The sequence below is a fragment of the Bison bison genome, unplaced genomic scaffold, assembly GCF_000754665.1.
Source record: "Bison bison bison isolate TAMUID 2011002044 unplaced genomic scaffold, Bison_UMD1.0 scf7180017864215, whole genome shotgun sequence".
NCBI classification, from domain to species: Eukaryota; Metazoa; Chordata; class Mammalia; order Artiodactyla; family Bovidae; genus Bison; species Bison bison.
Window position 1 is genome coordinate 5,374,306 of NW_011494787.1, and position 12,243 is coordinate 5,386,548.

The following is a 12,243-nucleotide window of genomic DNA, read 5'->3' on the forward strand; positions in this document are numbered from 1 at the left end:
CTTCAGAAGAACAGTATTAAACAATATTCTTGTTCCACGCAGCCACTTTTACTCCTTGCTTAACTGGGCACGTTACGTATTCTGAGCATAATGTAAATGTGCAAAGGAGAGATGCACGAAAAGCTGGTAGAGAGAAACTCCAAACGGATCCTGAATCCCACTTTCACTTCCCCCTCCTATAACCCCATCTGCTACCTCCCAGCCGCACTCACTCACCTATCTTTCTCCTCCCACCAGCATGTTTGCTAGGCATGTCAAGGCTGACATCCATCGGTGGTAGCATGAAACCTAAGCCTGCAGGCTCCTCCTGAGCACAGACTCAAGGCTCAGCCATTGTCCATAGAGTGCTCTCAGCTGTACATAGTAAAATCTTCATCAGGCCGTTGGATTGTTTGGTAGCTTTTTAAAAAAAAAATTCCATTTTTTTCCATTTAAAAAACACTCGTTATTTTCTGACTGCCTCAGAGACACCAAGAATAGAATCCTTGACACATCAAATTCTGGAACCTCACCACTCACCAGGACTGTGGTTCCTGATCCAAGGAGTGTCGCCTGAGAATCAGCACAGACTCCCGAGGCTGTCCAGGCCTGGCAGCTAAGCTCCCTGCTTTGATTAGTTCGTCGAGTTCACGGTGTTCGAGTGCTGAAGCACAGAAATTAGGGAGGGGAGGTGGAAGGAAAATCACTGGAGCCTCTTACGATCTAACTTCCACTAACTGAGAGGAAATGTCTTATAAATAAACAACAGCAAGAGAAACAAAAAAAAAAAACCCATCCCGTCCTGCCAGAGGAATGTACATTATTGTCTCCCGACGGAAAACTTTACACCACACCAGAATGCAGCCATTTCTCCTGAAACTACCTCCCTCAAAACAGAAAGGAAAAGAGAATCAGAAAGAAAAGGAGAACAAAAAGAGATTTTTTTTTCATCTCCTTGAATTCTGTTGGGAAGTTCATGTCAGTTCCCAGTAGACACATAAGCAGTTTCAACAGTGTCACTGTCCTAGGATTTCTTGTGGAGGCTGCTTATTAGCAAAATTTCATTTCTGCCCAGATGACTGCTGTGCCATCCGGACATTTTCAGAAGGGAAGTTCAGGGAGGGGGGAGGGTGCGATTGTGGAGGAGAGGAAGAAGAGAGGACAAAGGAACATTCCTGATGAACCGGAATGCCCTAGACACGGCCATGAAAAAGCCAGCCCCCGCCCACCACCCTACTATTGCTTGTTGAGGGCTTGGTGATGCAGTGTGTTTAATCTACTTACTCTTTCTGCTCGAGAGGCTGAGGTTCCTACATTTCCAGCTCATGCTGGACTGTACCGTAAGCAACAAGTGAAATGAGTTCAGTGATCTCATTCTAGTCCTTCGACTCCTGTCCACATCGCTAAGCGACTGCACAGCTTGGCACAGGCCAGGATGAGTCAGCAGTCTCTGGTCATGAGAGGCCAGGCCTGGAATAGCAGGGGTGGGGGGGGTGGTGTTAGGTCAGGAGCAAAATGAAGCAGAAAGGCAGTTTAGATGGCAGGGCTCAGCTCTGCAATTCACAGAGATACTGCAGGTCAAAATGAAAGAGCCTCATCAGCTCTGGGGTGAAGACTGAAGGACTGTACAAAAAGGAGCAGCTAGGGAAAAACTTAGAACAGCTGCCTACCAAACATAGCAAGAACAAATTAGAGTACCGCAGACAGAAAAAGAGGGCATCAGTAGAGCCCTGGAGGAGAAAAGATGCTCATTAAGATCTCTGTAATACCTTTTTTTCCATGTGCTCCTAAACTTGATTTAAGAAAAAGTGGTTACCTATACACCATCCTGTGGTATTTTGGTATTGCTTTCCCTATTTGATAAGTAGCAAAACAAACAAACAAAAGAAAAGCGGTACAGTAAAATCACAACAGGAAGCCTCATGTTCCATAAAATAATGTGATTATAAGTAAAAGCCTAATATCTCAAAGATGTGCATTTGGGTCAATGACATCCTTGCAAAATCTGGTCACAAAATGGTTAAAGAGAAGCACTCCAGTTAAGCTTGGGTGGCAGTAAAGAAGAGCCAAGAGAAAGGAGAGAAGTAAGTTCAGTGTTGGAGCACAAAGGGAATATGAGACTGTGTCTATATTTCTGCTCCATGGGGTCAGCATGGACCTCCATCAGCAAGTGACACTTCTTGTCAACAGGACTTTCCCACGCCTCTTCCTGTGCAGGAGTACTGTTATATAGCAAGAGGAGAAGGAAAATAAAACAGTCAGAGGAAAAAAACAGGTTCAACATAAAAAATAAATCAATTAACAGACATTTTTTTGGAGGAGGCTAATAGCCTGAATGAGTCAATGGATAAAGAAAAGACTTAGGGTAGGAAACAAACTCAGAGGGAGCGTTTCTAGATAAGGAAACTGAGGTGGGGACAGAATGGTCAGCAAATAGTGGCGATGGCCCCCAAACAAGGGAGAAAGCAACTTGAAAAGTCAGATGGGGTACAGCAAGAGTTGCAGGAAAAAGAGAACACCATTATCAGGGCTGGGAAACACTAGTAAAAGATTTCTTTACAGAGCTTTAGACAGAGCTAATAAAGACTCACTCCTAACTATTTTTGTATAAAGATGAACAGTTGTGTAAAATGTATAAAAAAAAGTGGAATAAATTTTTAGTTTTTATTCCAAAGATCATTAAATCATCTCACCACCTCTTTGATAAATGCTTGACCTTAAGAAAATGAACTTTCTAGCCTCAGTTTCCTTTTCTTTGAAATGGAATATTATCACCTTGAATTATTATAAAGATGGAATCAATGTTTGCTGATCCTTATCATGGTAGTATCTATCACAGGTTGGATACTCAATGAAATGCTAATTGTTTGTATCTTATTAACTTATCATCTTCCTAAGTACTCAGTGAAAGAATCATTTCCAGTGTTGTTGCAATGGATTCAGAGGATCCAATAGGAAGACCTTACATCTAGTAAATTCCTCAGAGAATGTTGCTTCAAAAAGCTTGTTTCTATCTGGAGATTTGAAACATTATGTATGAACACAGAGGATGTTAAAAACCTATTATGTTAAAATCTCGATTTGGGGTATCTATATTGTCCAAGCAGCTTGGAACTTAATAACACGAAGTAACTAGAAACCTGAAACAGAAGAGGGATTTTTAGAAGCATCTCCAAAAGCAACAGGATAAAAGTGCTATTGGCCTTGACTGCGTGATGAGGGTTTTTTACCAAAGGGGAAAACTTAGTCCAGTTGATCATCCCAGCCTAATTGATTAATTGTGGGTCTGGCCATCTGGCTGATGAATGCTGACACCCAGCACTGATTACTGCGTAACACAAATCCGGGTGTGCTCTGCCTGCTGCCTCCCACAATAATGGCAACGCTGAACTTCAGGTTAGCTTCTTCAGGCCTCTTGGCTCAGTCTCTTCATGGAACAGTGGTTGTGGCAGGGAATATTTTACTAGACCTGGTCAAGCATTATCTTCTCTTATTTCAGTTACCCACTCCTTTCCAACTCCACGCCCACCTGCTCCTGAGCCCTCTTCTTGTATATAATCACTTCCCATGCGAAGCATTCCATCTGTAGTTTTCATCATACTGTCTGACTCTCTCATTTCCGGTTGCTCTATTCTGAAACATATTCAACTTGTCTGAAAGACCCATACTGTTATTTCACAGGGTATCCTACGGAAACATTTTTATTGTCTCTCCTTTGTTACTGGTTTATTTCAAAGTATCCTGTGCTTCCAAATAAAATTATTTCACCTAACTCATGAGCCTTATTATGAGGCCCACATATGGCTTAAGTTTTCCAGGAGGTTAACAGAATACAAAGGTTAATAGAATATAATTCTTGCATCTTAAATCTACATCTGATCCTTAGGGTGTCCCTGGGAGAAGATTCTCCCTAGAAGAACTCTGGAGCACATTTAAGTGTTAGGAAAAAGAGTCAGGCCCATGTAAATAACAGGAATCAATGGGAATGCCACACACGAAATAATCAAGACAACTTGTACATGGGAGAATTCTCAAAGTAAATCAAATCTGAATGTGTAAATATAAACCCTGGGGAATTACAACCAAATTATTTTATTATTTTTTTGTAGAAAGGGATGGAGGAGTAAACTGATAGAAAATATCTTTAGAAACGTTGGCCAAAGAATCACAGTGAAAGAGAATCATTCATTTCCCCTCTCTTTTTTCTCGGACTGATTTCCATCTCAGAATTCATTTTTCTTGCTTCTCACAGATGCTGAATTCTTCTATGTTCCAGGCTGGGTTAGTGTTAATTTTCAGTAGAGAATGGCAGTAGCATGCTGAACTACAGAGTTCCAGACTGGGAGCTGGGAAATGTTTTTGGCCTGACTGTCAGTAAACAGCTATGTGTCTAGGGCAAGTCAAGTCCCTTAACTCCCCATGTCTCAGTGTCTTCATTGAAAAATGATAGGGTTGGACTGCATGAACTCCATAGTCTCTGCCAACATGAAGATTCTATGGTTCTATAGCTCATTTCCTTTTTCTCTCTGGCACCAACTGCTCAGCAACTCTGCTTCTAGTCATTTCTCTGCTCTCAGTTACTGATGGAAAAATATCGCCTTCATTTACTACCCAGTATTTGGTATTTGTAACCTTTCTCTCTCTCTCTATTTTTTTTGATGCTAGATATTTTGAGTCATAAACATGAACATATCCAGATAGATGCTTTAAATTTGAAAGCATTTAAGGAGAATAGCTTTCCCATGTAGAAACATTTAGTGCAGCTCGGCATGGAGGAAGCCAGGCATCCAAAAGTGGAGCAAAGGGGCCAATTCACAAATGAGAGGAAGCCTTTCATAATAAGAGTCTCTAGACTCTCCAATTTAGATAGAGCTACCAAATTCTAGCTACTTTTCCAATCAATCGCAGACACCCTCACAGACACTTAGAACTACAAATTTGAGGACCAGCACTGGCAGTGATGCAGTTCTTATTTCACCTCCACCATGTATTGCCAAGTAGGATTTAGGATGGCATAGTAATAAGAGCCAAGAGGACAATCTGTCATTTATTTTCCTCCAAACTTTTCAAAATTTCCCATTTGGGCTCTGTTTCCCAGTTTTAATTTGGTAACTGCCATTTTTCAGCATTTCTTTTAACAGGTTACTAATAATTTCTGATACAGGATCTCATATTTCATTTTGTGCTGCTAGAACTGCTGTTAATATTTCATCTGCCTTCAATTCAGCTCTGAATCAAGGCTGCTGGGGTTTTGATACACAGTTAACACTTTGGATCTGGGGATTTGATCATCAGTGTTCACCCAGCTCGTCCATATATTTTTAGGTAAGAGTACTAAATTGTCTCAGAACTATCTCAAAGTGTGCTATACATTTTAAGGACATGTTAGAGTATCTCTTTCTGGATTTGGTATCTCTTCTGTGTTTGGTCTCCCAGGTAGCTTGCTATTTATTTCAGTATTAGTGTTCTGATAGCAGAGGGCAATGGTTCCGAGTCAGGCCTCACAGTCAGATCTAAGCTCAAAACCTTGCCCTGAGATGTACTACACAAAGCATGTTACGTCAGTTCCTTAACCTTCCAGAACCTCTATTTCTCTATTTTTAAAATAAGGATAATAACAGTGTGTGTGTGTGTTAATCACTCAGTCATGTCCTGCTCTTTGCAACCCCATGGACTGTAGTCTTCCAGGCTCCTCTGTCCGTGGAATTCTCCAGGCAAGAATACTGGAGTGGGTAGCCATTCCCTTCTCCAGGGGACCTTCCTGACCCAGGGACAGAACTTGCATCTCCTGTACTGCAGGCAGATTCTTTACCCTCTGAGCCACCAGGGAAGCCCCATCTACCCCTGTTGCTACGAGTTCTCAAAAAACCATGGGAATCATTATTTCCCTAGCATTACTAATCTAAATATTCACATTATAGTGTTATTATTTTCCAACATCTTTTCAAGGCCAACAAATTACTTTTGAGTCCAGGCTTTTGTTGTCTGCCTTTTTACAGTTTACATTTTACAAAACTCTCAGTGAGATCAAGTAAAATATTTTAAAATCAGATCCTTAAAACCATATGTACAGTTAAAAATAGTACACAGCGTCATATTCTTAAGTCACTTTTCAATCTAGCATCAAATTCTCAAAACTCTTTGTTCCTCTAACAGCGAGGCTGGGATAAGGCCCATCATACTAATGCTAATCCATTCCATAAAGAGATGATTTACTGCTACCTACTCCCAAACAATACATATTACTTCAATCCTTTTTAGTCATGGAGCAGTCATGGTCCATCAGGAAACAGAAACCACACAGTAATTTGAATAGGAAAAATTTAATATAAAGAGTTATTAACTATAACAGGGGTTTGGAGTAATGAGGGAGTGACTAATGATAAGACAACTGTAAATTATACAAGATGGGCTCAATAAAGGACAGAAGTGGTATGGACCTAACAGAAGCAGAAGATATTAAGAAGAGGTGGCAAGAATACATACAAGAACAATACAAAAAAGATCTTCATGACCCAGATAATCATGACGGTGTGATCACTCACTTAGAGCCAGACAACCTGGAATGTGAAGTCAAGTGGGCCTTAGAAAGCATCACTACAAACAAAGCTAGTGGAGGTGATGGAATTCCAGTGGAGCTATATCAAATCCTAAAAGATGATGCTGTTTAAGTGCTGTAGTCAATATGCCAGCAAATTTGGAAAACTCAGAAGGGGCCGCTGGACTGGAAAAGGTCAGTTTTCATTCCAATCCCAAAGAAAGGTAATGCTAAAGAATGCTCAAACTACTGCACAATTTTACTCATCTCACACGCTAGTAAAGTAATGCTCAAAATTCTCCAAGCAAGGCTTCAGCAATATGTGAACCGTGAACTTCCAGATGTTCAAGCTGGTTTTAGAAAAGGCAGAAGAACCAGAGATCAAATTGTCAACATCTGCTAGATCATTGAAAAAGCAAGAGAGTTCCAGAAAAGCATCTATTTCTGCTTTATTGACTATGTCAAAACCTTTGACTGTGTGGATCACAATAAACTGTGGAAAATTCTGAAAGAGATGGGAATACCAGACCACCTGACCTGCCTCTTGAGAAACCTATATGCAGGTCAGGAAGCAACAGTTAGGACTGGACATGGAACAACAGACTGGTTCCAAATAGGAAAAGGAGTATGTCAAGGCTGTATATTGTCACCCTGCTTTTTTAACTTATGAGCAAAGTACATCATGAGAAACGCTGGGCTGGGTGAGCACAAGCTGGAATCAAGATTGCTGGGAGAAATATCAATAACCTCAGATATGCAGATGACACCACCCTTATGGCAGAAAGTGAAGAAGAACTAAATAGCCTTTTGATGAAAGTGAAAGAGGAGAGTGAAAAAGTGGGCTTAAAGCTCAAAATTCAGAAAACTAAGATCATGGGTTCCATTACTTCATGGCAAATAGATGGGAAACAGTGGCTGAGTTTATTTTTCTGGGCTTCAAAATCACTGCAGATGGTGATTGCAGCCATGAAATTAAAAGACGATTACTCCTTGGAAGAAAAGTAATGACCAACCTAGACAGCATATTAAAAAGCAGAGACATTACTTTGTCAACAAAGGTCTGTCTAGTCAAGGCTATGGTTTTTCCAGTAGTCATGTATGGATGTGAGAGTTGGACTCTAAAGAAAGCTGAGCGCCGAAGAATTGATGCTTTTGAACTGTGGTCTTGGAGAAGACTCTTGAGAGTCCTTTGGACTGCCAGGAGATCTAACCAGTCCATCCTAAAGGAGATCAGTCCTGGGTGTTCATTGGAAGGACTGATACTGAAGTTGAAATTCCAATATTTTAGCCACCTGACGCGAAGAGCTGACTCATTTGAAAAGACCCTGATGCTGGGAAAGATTGAAGGCAGGAGGAGAAGGGGACGACAGAGGACGAGATGGTTAGATGGCATCACTGACTCAGTGGACATGAGTTTGAGTAAACTCTGGGAGTTGGTGATGGATAGGGAGGCCTGGCGTGCTGTGGTTCATGGGGTTGCAAAGAGTTGGACATGAGTGAGCGACTGAACTGAACTTAACTGAAATTATATAAGAACAAGCAAATATAAGGAGGAGCCACGACTTCTAAGGCTGATAGAGAGTGCCCGATCAAGAGTCCCTTACACCTTTGGACCAGGCTGCAGTCTTTATTGGGCAAAGTGAAAGTGTTAGGCACTCAGTCGTGTCTGATTCTTTGCAATCTCATGGACTGTAGCCTGCCAGACTCCTCTGTCCATGAAGTTCTCAAGGCAAGAATACTGGAGTGGGTAACTATTCCCCTCTCCAGTGGATAACTATTCCCCTCTCCAGTGGATCTTCCTGACCCAGGGATCAAACCTGGGTGTCCTGCATTGCAGGCAGATTCTTTACTGACTGAACCACCAGGGAAGCCCATTGTTGCACAAGGCACAGCCAATGACTGAATGGCAGAGAAACTGCTGGAGCAGTGTGTCAGAAAAACTGGCTGGAAGTCTATACTCCAGGGTGTCTGGGAAACTGTTCACAGGGAGGCTGTTTCATCCGAGGCACTCTACCACGTAAACCACCGCCCAATGTGTGCATGTGTGTGTGTGTGTGTGTGGTGGGTAATAGAGGTAGCTGCTGGACACTGGAGAAACTACCTGAACTTCGGCTGCTGGGCCACAGGGCGGAAGTGTGTGCCACAGGAGCCAGGCCCTAGAGAACCATGCACAGTGCAGGAGCCTGCCAAAAATGTACAGGCAACCTGGAAGGAAACCCTCTTCCTCCTATAATGTCTCTCTGAATCCTCACTGGCAAAGCGCACACACACAGACAGTCAGGAAAGGGAAATATTTAAAGGAGCCGATACATTTTTGTTGAGCAGGCAAGGAAGGGTGAATTTGGATCTGCGCGGCAGCACATGGATAACAGGCAGAGTTATTAGATCATACACTTGATGAGATAACTCACTTTGGAGATTACAATCCAGTGTTCTCTTACTATATGACTAACTAGACTTGTTTACCTTTGCTAATGCACTGACTCTGTATAATTAAATACATATTGTCAGAATTAAGGACAATAATATTCTATTAAATAAAAGTGGCACTACTAGTATTGGCATGATGACCTCCCCCAACCCAAATGCTGCCCGTGAGTGCTCATTCTCTTCAGTCATGTGGGCTGTTTGTGGCCCCATGGACTGTAGCCCACCAGGCTCCTGTCCATGGGATTTTCCCAGCAAGAAGATTGGAGTGGATTGCCATGCCCTCCTCCAGGGGATCTGCCTCACTCAGGGATCGAACTCACATCTCCTGTGTCTCTTGGACTGCAGGAAGATTCTTAACTGCTAAACCACTGGGTAAGCCCCAAATGCTGCCCACATATGTTTTACTTGTTTACAGTTAACAGATTAGGAAAAATGTAAAGAAATACTAAACTGTTGACCTAGATTTATGCATCGGTGATCCCAGTCCAGAATTTCAACTAAGTGGGTAAATCAGGAGAGTCATTATGAACAATCCACAGCTTCAAGAGTGGTAAAAATGAGCTCAACTATTATCTTTCCTTTCTCCTTTTCTTTTTATTGACTCTAGAACCCATATTTGCTGTTCTATGACTCATTTTGGGGGAGGCTGTTCACTATGAGTTGCTGTATTTTAGAAAAATGTATCATATATTTAGTAGGGAATTTTCCCTATGAGTCTTGTCCTATATTGTTCTACCTTCAATATTATATAGAAAAGCTTAAGTAAATGACCAATGGGAAGCATTCCTTAAGGTATACAGTGATCACTGACAGAACTGATTTTACATATGGATGGGGAGGTATACTTAAATATCTCAACTGTTTTCACCTAATTCTTTTCTTCCTTTTAGAAGAGGGCAGAACTGTTTATTCTATACCTAGAGGTAGGATTTAAAACACAAACCCCCGACATTAGAAAGGGTTGTGTGGTGGTAAGAGGCTGAGAGCACAGAAAGCAACTGGGTGAGGAGCGAGTGCTATGGAGAGGAGACAGGCTCAAAACTAAGGCCACAAAGCACCTGTCCCACCCATTTGTCTGTTTTCACTGATGCCTGGTCATAGTAGTACTATCCGCTCTCACTATTATGGGGAGGATCTACTGGCTTCCTTCAGTCGTGTTTTCTGAAAACCAGTGGGATTATCAAGCAAATACTGTAGGCATTGCTTTAGGATTTTAGACAAGTGACTGTCTTTAGAATTTTCTTTTGTTTGTGTTGTCTGTGAAGACTGAGGATAAACCTAATGACCTTACATACATTCGATCCCCATTTCCCCAGCAAACAGATATGCACACCTCTCCCCTGCAATTGTTGAGTCCAAAAGGAAACGATGACAAAGGAGAATCATAAGGCCATGTGAATCAGGCAGGCAAGTCCATTTTATTTTAGTGTGCCCTTCTGTTCAGTTGGCTGTTCTGCTCTGACCCACTATATTTACCCTGTCGGCTGCTCTTACTAGCAACATGCCTTTTTAATCAGCCTTCCTGGGGTCTGCATTTGATTACAGCATTTGTGTTCTATTTTGATTCTTTTGTACTGTGCCCTGTGGTGTTAGCTTGAAAGGTGTTATTTATAAAATGAAATTCTATTGTATTGCCACTTGGATTCAAAGAGGACATATAATATTAATGCAGAATGTATTTAATAATATCTTGAATCTATTAAATCAATTTCTTCATGAGAACATAAAATAGGAGGGATGCAAGTAGGTTGGTAACCCAGGTAATAAGTCTTAAGAATTACCTGACTCTCCTCCACAGGCATTCATAAAAGCTGGCATGAGAATCTTTCTCTTAACGTCACGGTTTCCGAAAGGAGGAGACTACCTTTCCTCAGCCAGACCAGTGAAGTGTGCACCTGTTTAAACATTCAATCGTGAAGACCAAACATTTTCCTAGGCCTTGGATGCAAATTTTTGACTAAGGAAACCATGAGACGAAACACGGATATGACTTTTTTACTACCTAGGAAGATTTAGGTAAAGAAGGAAATATAATCAACTGTTTCCAAGGAGCTGCTTGCAGAATTTGTAAAAAAGAAGAAAATTCATTATGTTCTTAACTTCCCTCAAAAGCAGGTTAGGAAAATTCTAGTGATACTAAGGATTGAGACAGAGTTTCCAGGGTGGCATGTTTAGAGTGACACAGGTTTCTTTATGGCTGCTGGGCCTACAGACAAATGCTTATGGATCAGACTGACTGAGTCCTCAACTTTTCTTCACTTCTAATTTTAATGCAAACTGAAGACTGGAACACTATATCACTATATCACAGCTTGCATGGCACATCTGTTGTTGTGTACATTCCACTCTTCCACCATACCCCTTTTTTTTTCCTGGTGATACATCTGAAATCATCAGTGACTAAGCTGCTGTTTAGATAAAGAATAAGGAAGGATCAGGTGTGGAAGACAGGTTAGCAATCAGGCTCTGCAGAATCTGCTAAAAGAAACTGTCACTCACAAGGGAAGCTGGTTATGCAGTCCTAGGGGGAGGGTTCCTAGATTTTTTGCCTGTTCACTTGCTCATTGTATATCTCCAGGAAATCTAGGGTCCATTTTTCTAATCACTAAAATATGGATAACTATATTTACTTCTTTCTATTTTCATTGGACTTCTTTAGGGATGGATGTGATAATGGTCTGGAAGGCTCCAAATTCTCTGCAATGAGGGTAGGATACAATTGCACAACATAATTAAAATAATAGTTCAGACCCCTTTTTAATTTCTCCAAATTCAGATATGAGAAACATTAACAAATGAATGAATTTCCTCCCCTTTGGTAATAAATCATATGCCTTCATTCATAAATCACATCCCAAACATGAGGGGCTAGGACATGTTGAGAAATATACACCTCAATCTTGAATGAAGCCAATTGCAAACTCCTTGCATGAAACAATCATGTTATTTATCTCTGTATCCATCTGGGCTCTACCATGTTGATTTGCATTATATAAGTACTTCATTAATGTTTGTTGAATTGAATTGAAAAATGAAATCATACAATTTCAGAGCTGCAAATAGCTAGAGATCATGTAAGTCCAGTTGCCTCATTTTGATGAGAAAACTGATGCTCAAACTGAGTGACTTATTCAAGTGCAATATTAATAATGTTAAGTCTTCGGAATAGTTAAAAATCTGTCACTGGAAATATATAACTCAATCAATTAAAAAAAATTTTTTTGTCAAAATAAAAAGTACTCTTCAGCTTAAATAGCCTGAAGTATTCTAATCTAGGGCTTCTGAGGTGGCGCTAG

The 12,243-nt window shown here is 41.0% G+C and overlaps 1 protein-coding gene across 1 annotated transcript in view; it reads right to left on the reverse strand.

Moving 5' to 3' along the window:
- ZBTB20 (zinc finger and BTB domain containing 20) overlaps positions 1–12,243 on the reverse strand; it is an 851,623-nt gene that overhangs the window by 310,532 nt on the left and 528,848 nt on the right. Inside the window, exon 7 of the transcript XR_825707.1 lies at positions 520–1,449. The gene's annotated coding sequence lies outside the window, so the exon portion shown is untranslated. The remainder of the gene's footprint in view (positions 1–519; positions 1,450–12,243) is intronic.